The sequence below is a fragment of the Berghia stephanieae genome, chromosome 2 (assembly GCF_034508935.2).
Source record: "Berghia stephanieae isolate SIO BIC M18660-M18661 chromosome 2, UCSD_Bste_1.3, whole genome shotgun sequence".
In the NCBI taxonomy this organism is placed as follows: domain Eukaryota; kingdom Metazoa; phylum Mollusca; class Gastropoda; order Nudibranchia; family Aeolidiidae; genus Berghia; species Berghia stephanieae.
This window is the reverse complement of record NC_088361.1, coordinates 32,849,721-32,858,125: the sequence shown is the minus strand read 5'-3', so window position 1 is coordinate 32,858,125 and position 8,405 is coordinate 32,849,721. Positions and strand designations below refer to the sequence as shown.

Here is an 8,405-nt window from a genome sequence, read left to right as displayed (position 1 = left end):
GTAGGAAGGGGCAGTACCTTCAAGACAACGATACACTAAAACACAAGCTTTGAATTTAATTCTTTTCTCAACAGGCAGCCAATGCAGGTCATGAAGTAGAGGTCCGGCAGAGTCGCACCTACGCTTCATAAATACTAGTCTGGCAGCGCTGTTTTGGACAATCTGAAGACGTTTCAGATTGTATTGCGAAACGCCAAACAACAGAGCATTACAATAATCCAATTTCGATAGTACGAGGGACACAACCAGGTGCTTGGTCACATCCTCAGATATGAACCGTCTAATGGAAGCAATCTTTTTTAGTTGGAAAAAGAGAGATCTAACCAAATTATTAACCTGATGCTCCATCGACAGTCCAGAGTCTAAGAATGTGCCAAGGTTTTTCACTTTGTCAACAATTTGAATAGAGGCATCCCCCAACTTCAAATCTGTTTCACTTTTTCTTGTTTGATGGATTATCTATATTCCTTCATGCAGTGTCGGAAGTAATTATTATTACTATCTTTTTTTACTATAATTATATTCCTACATTACAAATATTAACAACACCGCTGCCGTGCTCTTAAAAAACAGGTATATAGAATTTTGGCCAGAAAATTCGCCCTTCAAATAATGATCGATTAAATTAACCCTCAACTTGCCAAAAACTCAGATTTGAGAATTTTGATTAGATCGATCGATGTTTGGAGGCTGGCATTTCTGGCTAAATATTTAGATACGCGCGGAGGATAATAAAAGTAGAGAAGATTTACACAAATCTAAGGAGACCAAACGTATCAATGTGCTATCATCAGTATTCTGTCATTAAATAACAAATATAGTATCACCCAGAAGCAACTATCAAAAGAAAGTAAGAGCTGATGTTGAGAGCTGATCCAGCCCACCAAATTATATAAGATTATATATTTTTGCCATAAGAATAGAGAATGGTAAAATAATAAATTTAAAAAAATAAAAAATAAAATTGCCCTTAATCATCCCATAAGGAGAATTTGTCTCAAGGGTCTATTCCAAGGGAAGACTGGAATTACCCAGACGTCAGCCGCAGTGCAGCGCAGCAAATTGAGCTAGGGCGAGGTGACTTGATCAAGGCCACACAGAGCAGTGGCGGGTGATCGAACTCGGTAATTTCGGCTACGAAGCAAAGACCGTACCACAGAGCCACGTAAAGCTACTTAATGATCGAAATTATCTTCAAAATTCCCTAAAACTCATTTAAAAAAACATAATTGAACTAATTTTCTAAATCCCTATTTGTGTCATATTATTTTCACTGTAATATTTTGAAGAAGACGTTTTAAAAGATCCATAATGAATTGGAGAAAATTCCTGTGGCTTTTCTTAAATAATAATATATCTTTATTGTCCTCAAAATAGTGGCAATTTGTCAAATGAAAATAATACGGATTTCAATCCGGTTTTAATTGGTCTAGTGTCGAAAACTTTTCTAAATATAATTTAGAACCATGAGTCATTTGGAATTGGGGAAGCTTAATTGCGTGATATTTATTTAAATTTGACCTGTTGATTAAGTTTTTCTCTCACAAGAAATTCCTTACATCTAGATAGCTGTCCGATAATTGTTGCGTGATAGTTTGATGGTCTCTCGCGCTCAAAATTTCGTGAGCACAAGGAGTATCTTAGGGCTAATAATTGTTGCGTGAATTGAGGGACCAAAAATTCTGACTGGGTAAGTTTTCAAGTGCACGTGATGTCGAGTACTCTAATGGTTGTGTTTCCTTTCCCTCCAATGTAAAATCGAATATATTGAATATATTTAAAACAAAAACAAAATAGATAACTTGAATAGTATCGAGAACACAAATTAACAAAAGATCAATAGAGAAGTAAGTAAATATTTATATCAATGGATTAATTAATAAAACTTGTAAAGTGCATATTTTACAGTAATCATTGACTTACCAACTGTGGTTGTGTATTTAATACACTTTTCAATTTTCCAATATAATTTCGTTCATCAAATTTTCGAATGTTTCACCGCAAATTTATGTCACTTTCACCACTTGTTTTTATACAAATAGGGTGCTATCAAAGATATGGCATAAAACACATTAATTTCGGCGACACAAATTGGACCAATCAGGTCAGTTCTCCTTCATTTTATGAATCAATTTCCATATAAGGACATAGAATATTCTAGAAAACAATTCTCGTTATTTTAAATCAATGTAGTTTGTTTTTGCTTTGTTTTTGGTTTTTGTTGTTGTTGTTTGTTTTTTGTTTTTTTGTTGTTTTTTTTTTTTGTTTTTGTTTTTTTTTTGCTGGGTTTGTTTGTGTTTTGTTTTTGTTTTTTGTATTTTGTTTGGGTTTTTTTTTTAGAGGGGGGGGGGGAGGAGTTGTTAATATCTCAAAGATGTCTGTGTCTGATTCGAATCTCCAAGTTAAATTACAGAAGACGGAAATTGACACTTGATAATTTTTTTTCCTAATTTCAAAAATGTGTGCTGATTTCATCGTACCCATTCCATTCTTACGAGCGATAACCATAGCAAAGCACGACGAAAATTGAAACAGATAACAATCTACCAAGTCCGGCACTCACCCAAACGATATCGTATTTCAGAAGACACTGATCACGCATGCGTAAGTAGTCGTGAGTGAGGGCTGCGTGTGTCTAGCGTCGGCCAACACTTTGTCTGTTCTAATCTATTTTCTTTCTCCGACGGCCAGTAAAACAAGAGGGATGAGTATCCACGGTTTGTTTGCAGCAATATCGTTGTTCCCATCGTCTATGGGGGTCTGCAATTTATCGCCCCAATCACCTTCTCGCTGTCTGACTATCCTTTTATTGTTTTTCTGCTCATATTATATTTATATCTACTGTTAAGATTTTGGCTCCGGTCTTTGTTCTTCGTCTGTCCTTATCATATAATGTAACCCCAAAAATGTTTATATCGATATGTAAAAAAAAAGTTAGACTTTTAGATCATCGGTATATTTAGTCTGTCAACCAACAGATAAACTAACAAATCATGAGGTCACTGGAAGTCAATCAATCATCAAACCAATTAATTAATCAATCAACCATTAACTCAATATTTTAATCAATAAATCGACCAATCAATCGTTCTGTCAATCAGTCGTTCATTCAATCTACCAATAAATCAGTCAATAGGTCAAATCAATTATTGAATTACTCAATCAATTTATCATTCAATCAATTAATCGATCTATCTATCAATCCGATCATCAAGTAATATATTAATCGATTTCTCAATCAAAAAACCAATGATTTAATCAATCAATCATCAACCAATCGATCTCTCTAAATATCTATTAAACAGTTGATTTATCAATCAAGAACTCAAGTAGTGATATAAGAACCAAACACTTAGTTAAGCAATCAATCAATCGACCAATCAAATACATTATCAATCAATCTGTTTGTAAACAGAAAGACAGAGAAATTAATCATATATACATATGTATGTGTCTATCGATCAATCAATCACGGTCAATAACTAACAAAATCAATCAATCAATAAAAAATATCACCAACCAACCAATTATTTGGTAAAATAAATCGATCTATTAATCAGTAAATAAAAATATTAATCAAATACTAATTTATCAAGCATTACTCAATATACACAAATCGCCGTTCTACCAATCAGTCGGTCATTATATATATATATAGATCAATCAATCAATTACTTAGAGAATAATCAATCAATTAACAAGTACGTGGATAATCCATCACATAATTAATCAATTAATCAATCAATCAATTATTTGATCAATCTAAAGACTAACCAATTTAAAGACAAATCAATCAAGAAAACAAGCAACATAACAATATCAATAAATCAATCCATTACTGTACTAATCAAACAACAATCGATCAAGTAAATATTCCATAAACCAATAATCAAGAAATCTATCAATCAATTGAGATATTAATTTTTTTTTTTAATAGTTACTTAATAAACTTTTAAATCAATCATCAAATCAAGACACAAGCTAATGAATTACACTAGTTACAAAATCATATCCGAGCAAACAAGTAATCGATTTATCAAGATACTGATCTATCAATAAATCAACAAGTCATAATCCAATAAATCAGTCATTTACTTTATTAATTACGCAATCAATCAACCGATAAATATTCCAATTCAACAATAATGATTTATATTTTCAACAACCATGATCGATCACTGTACAAATAATATTATCCAACAACCTCATATTTGCAAAGTAAGCGTGCAATCCTGTACTCTTGGGACGATACTACAGGGAGATGAAAGAGATAAAGAGAGGGAGAGTCGAGGAAGGGAAAGACAGTAGAGAGAGAGAGAGAGAGAGAGAGAGAGAGAGAGAGAGAGAGAGAGAGAGAGAGAGAATTTGAATAAGCGATGCTTTTCTACTATAGCCACTCTAGTGTGAAACTGTCATAAAACCAATATAGTTCTACCCCCCCCCCCCACCCCCATCTAGATAGTGACGCATTTTGATATCAAGTTTACAATAATAATTTGTGACGTCAGATTATCAAGCGTTAAATTTAACTTTTAAATTTACTCTTTAAAGACGACGACATCGGAATCGACTGAGGGGTAGAATAAAATATTTCTTACACTCTTGCGTTTTGGAAATCGAACCTCGTGCAGGGATGAGAAACACGTCCAGAACTCCAAAAAGCAATTATGTAAGAATCGTCTATTATGTCACCCATCATTTCAAACCGGTCTGACCTCGAGCTGTTAGGATGTAGCTGTAAGATATTGTATATATTATGTTTGATTAAGCATAGCAGACATACTTTCTTGAAGGGACAAAAATTAAAATCTCACATCTCGGATCAATTTTACTTACAAATTACTCTGTGACACATGGTTGCCAATACCTATTTTAGACAGCAGGTAACATATGTACAGTGACGAAATTTCAATTTCTGTCGTGGCCGGATCAAACCTCTGAAGTCCCGATTTTCACGATCGGCATCAGGGGGCTGATCCGCCCAAAATTAAATAAAACATGGTGCGCAAATGCCAAAGTTCGTCTGTCGACTTCAGAGTTTTGATCCGCCGACCATCAATATGCTCAAATGTTTTACTATAGTTCAATTTTCACATTTTGCTCAGAATACATTTTCTTTGTCTACCGATAAACTTGTCTAAATGCAAAGGTTCTAGGCTATGATAAAAATGATACTCTAAATAAATTCAACAATTACAAAACAAATCAATCTGCAAACCAATATCTGGATATCATCTCGTAGCCACCGGTGCATGACAAATTACAGGCGTCTGAATTGAATTCTCTAGATTTGATTACGTGCAAACTGTGAGTTACTGGGAGCTGCAATAAAAAGTGGATTTCCATAGTCGTAAACGATCGTGCAATTCCAAAATGCCTTTTGTGCAGATGTCATGTGTGGTGTGGAGTTGTAACACACCAAACAATAACAAGACAGATATGTCCGCTCTTTGCGTTTGTAAATATTGTCGGAATTGTCATGTGCAGAGCAATATCCGACTCATACGGAGTACTGGTTCTAAGTTTCTGGTATTTACCTTAGTTATCTCTTTATTTTCTTTTTTTTTTAAAGACTCGGAGGGATTCGCAAATTTTGTTTTGTAGGTTACTATGATAAAAGTAGTCACCTCAGTGGTGAGGGCTGACTTATGTGACTCACATTTAACCTCTCTTCATCGTTAAATTCGTTTAAAAACAACCTCATTTGAGAATGGACTATAATTGCTAAGTTTTTATGACAATTTGCCGCCGTTATATATATAAAAGAATTTTTGTAATACGAAATGGCTTTCGTATAGGAACAAATACGAGAGAGATCATCATAAAAAATGTTTATGCCTACACTTACATTTTTAATGAATTTCACTAGCGGTGCGGTTTTTGTAACCAAATTTACACAGGAGTCAATTAAACAATCTGAAAACTCATGCTTCGGACCACTACACTGCTAAAGGCAACGAAGCCGATATCTACCCTTTATCTACCCCATAATCAACTTCACACTTTGATGAAAACGAAGACAGCTGCATTTTAAAGAGGAACTAATAAGTACAATGTTGGTTGCGCATATATCTATTAAAAATTCTTTATGAAATATTTGCTGAAATCATCCATTACTTTTTAATCGAAGCGAGGGAAAACATAGTTAACAGGAGCCCTGTTTGTAATTCAGACAAAAAGAGTGACTTCCGGTAGACGCAGTGTAATCAGCAGATTCTTCCACGAAAATAGGGCTTCGTTGACTACCTAGTGATATTATCCCTGTATGACACTCAATTTGTTACCTGTAGGTCCTAGCCTCAAATCCCGCTATAGGATGTGCAAGGTGAATCCATCGTGTAAATGGAATGAATACTTTGTAACAGTTGATACTATTCTAAGATTACAGGCGGCATGCCATAGTAGTAATATAAAAAGCATGAGAAACCCTTGTTAAATTGTTAAATAAAAAATTGCATGATCAGCAGTTTATAACAATAGTGTGTAAGTGTGTTATAGTATTACACATGTGTAATAGGTGTGTCAATTGTATTATTGTTGTGTGTTGTACACACTTTGCAGTTATTTTTAATTGTATTATTGTGTGTTTTACACACTTTGTAATTATTATTGTCGTTAATATACATGTGTAGGAGAAACCGTTATTAAATTGTAAAATATGTATTATCATTTTATTATAGTAGTGTGTAAGTTTGTTATAGTATTAGATATATATGTAAAACCTGTGTTAATTTTATAATTGTCGTGTGTTTTACACACTTTGTAGTTATTTTTAAAATTGTATTATTGTGTGTTTTACACACTTTGTAATTATTTCTTAACATACATGCGCAGGAGAAAAATATGTATTATGATTACTTTATTATAGTGTAATTGTGTTATAGTATAAGATATATCTAATCCTTGTGTTGATTGTATTATTGTTGTGTGTTTTACACACTTTGTAATTATTGCCGTCTTAGATGTGCGATAGCTATATTGATAAGATTTAAAAAATAGATAACAAAAAGTCCATGTTTTAATGTCATTGTCCTAATGTAATGTCTGTGAATAGATACGAAGATGCACCGTCACATAAGTTAATAACACTCACTTTAAATAATGTTGATATATTTTAGAATAATAATAATCATAGGTTCAAAATTACTCATAATAGATCTCGCATCTCTATTCGGATTTGAACTTGAGACATTTTCGTGCGATAGATAGACGCCTTACAATTTGATCAATAAAGAATCGGTATGTGATCACGACCACGACTCATGATCGTGATCAACACAATTCGTCGTTTTCTTACGATTCCTGTCTTCTCTGAAAGCCCATAATCGCGCAGAAAGCTTACTCAGCGAAAAAAGATGAAACATAATCAATAGTATAAAAAAGTCTTATTGCGTTGTATTGATTAAAGATCCATTTGTTCCTTACATATTTATTTCAACAGGCTGTTAAACTTTCATGAAACCGACACGGTTGTTGTATTGAATTTCACAATAAGTTAATAACACTCACTTTAAACAATGTTGATATATTTTAGAATAATAATAATCATAGGTTCAAAATTACTCATAATAGATCTCGCATCTCTATTCGGATTTGAACTTGAGACATTTTTGTGCGATAGATAGGCGCCTTACAATTTGATCAATAAAGAATCGTTGTGTGAATACGACACATGGTCGAGAGCAAAACACTTCGCAAAACACTAAGTTTTGTTTAATAGTTAAACGCCTTACCAATTATCAACGAAAGGGATCACCATATGAAATCGACACATGGTTAATTGGTGAATTTAGCAACAAAGTGTCTGTTTGCTGTCACCCTTGTCGTCTCAAACAACCAATTTAAAGAATTATGTAGTTTTTCCAGTTATTTACTGTACTGGGATGGAAGAATTATCATGTATGGCTGTGTTGTTTGTTTTTTTCTTGGGTCATTTTTCTAAAACGGGTCTTGTAGTTTGTAATTTCCGTCTTAAATGCCATTTGCTTTATTTTTTTAAATAAGACGACGGAGAATTTTATATAATGCAATTAAAGTAGGTAGCGTTCTTGTCTAGGTCTGGTAAAATAAATGAGATGACGTCATACAATCCCCGTAGACAATGTTGATATTGTAGAAACCTCCGGTATAGAGATTAGAACATGAATTCGAAATCAAGACGTTTTGGTATGGTAGTTAGACAATCTATCCATCGACAAATTAAAACCTCTTCACTATGTGAATACGACTAGTAGATGGGTGCAATCGGAGGTGAATGTTTTCATTGAAATTTCACGTAGGATCAATTAAATAGAAATACATAATGTCCATGTGGCCACACAAGTTAAACCCAATATCATGTTTTACAGTCATATTCTCTTTTTCCAATATCATTTTTGGGAACACTTTGATTGGGTTAATGACAA

The 8,405-nt window shown here is 33.4% G+C and overlaps 1 protein-coding gene across 2 annotated transcripts in view; it reads right to left on the bottom strand.

The window, feature by feature from the left end:
- Window positions 1-2,732, bottom strand: part of LOC144964741 (uncharacterized) — a 62,724-nt gene extending 59,992 nt beyond the window's left edge. Inside the window, exons 1-2 of one of the 2 annotated variants that reach the window (XM_078899308.1) lie at window positions 2,481-2,732; window positions 1,924-2,046 (exon numbers count right to left, since the gene is read on the bottom strand). The gene's annotated coding sequence lies outside the window, so the exon portion shown is untranslated. Of the gene's footprint in view, window positions 1-1,923 lie in introns of both variants that reach the window. The other variant, XM_078899309.1, reaches the window with a different exon arrangement.
- Window positions 2,733-8,405: the final 5,673 nt, after the last annotated feature.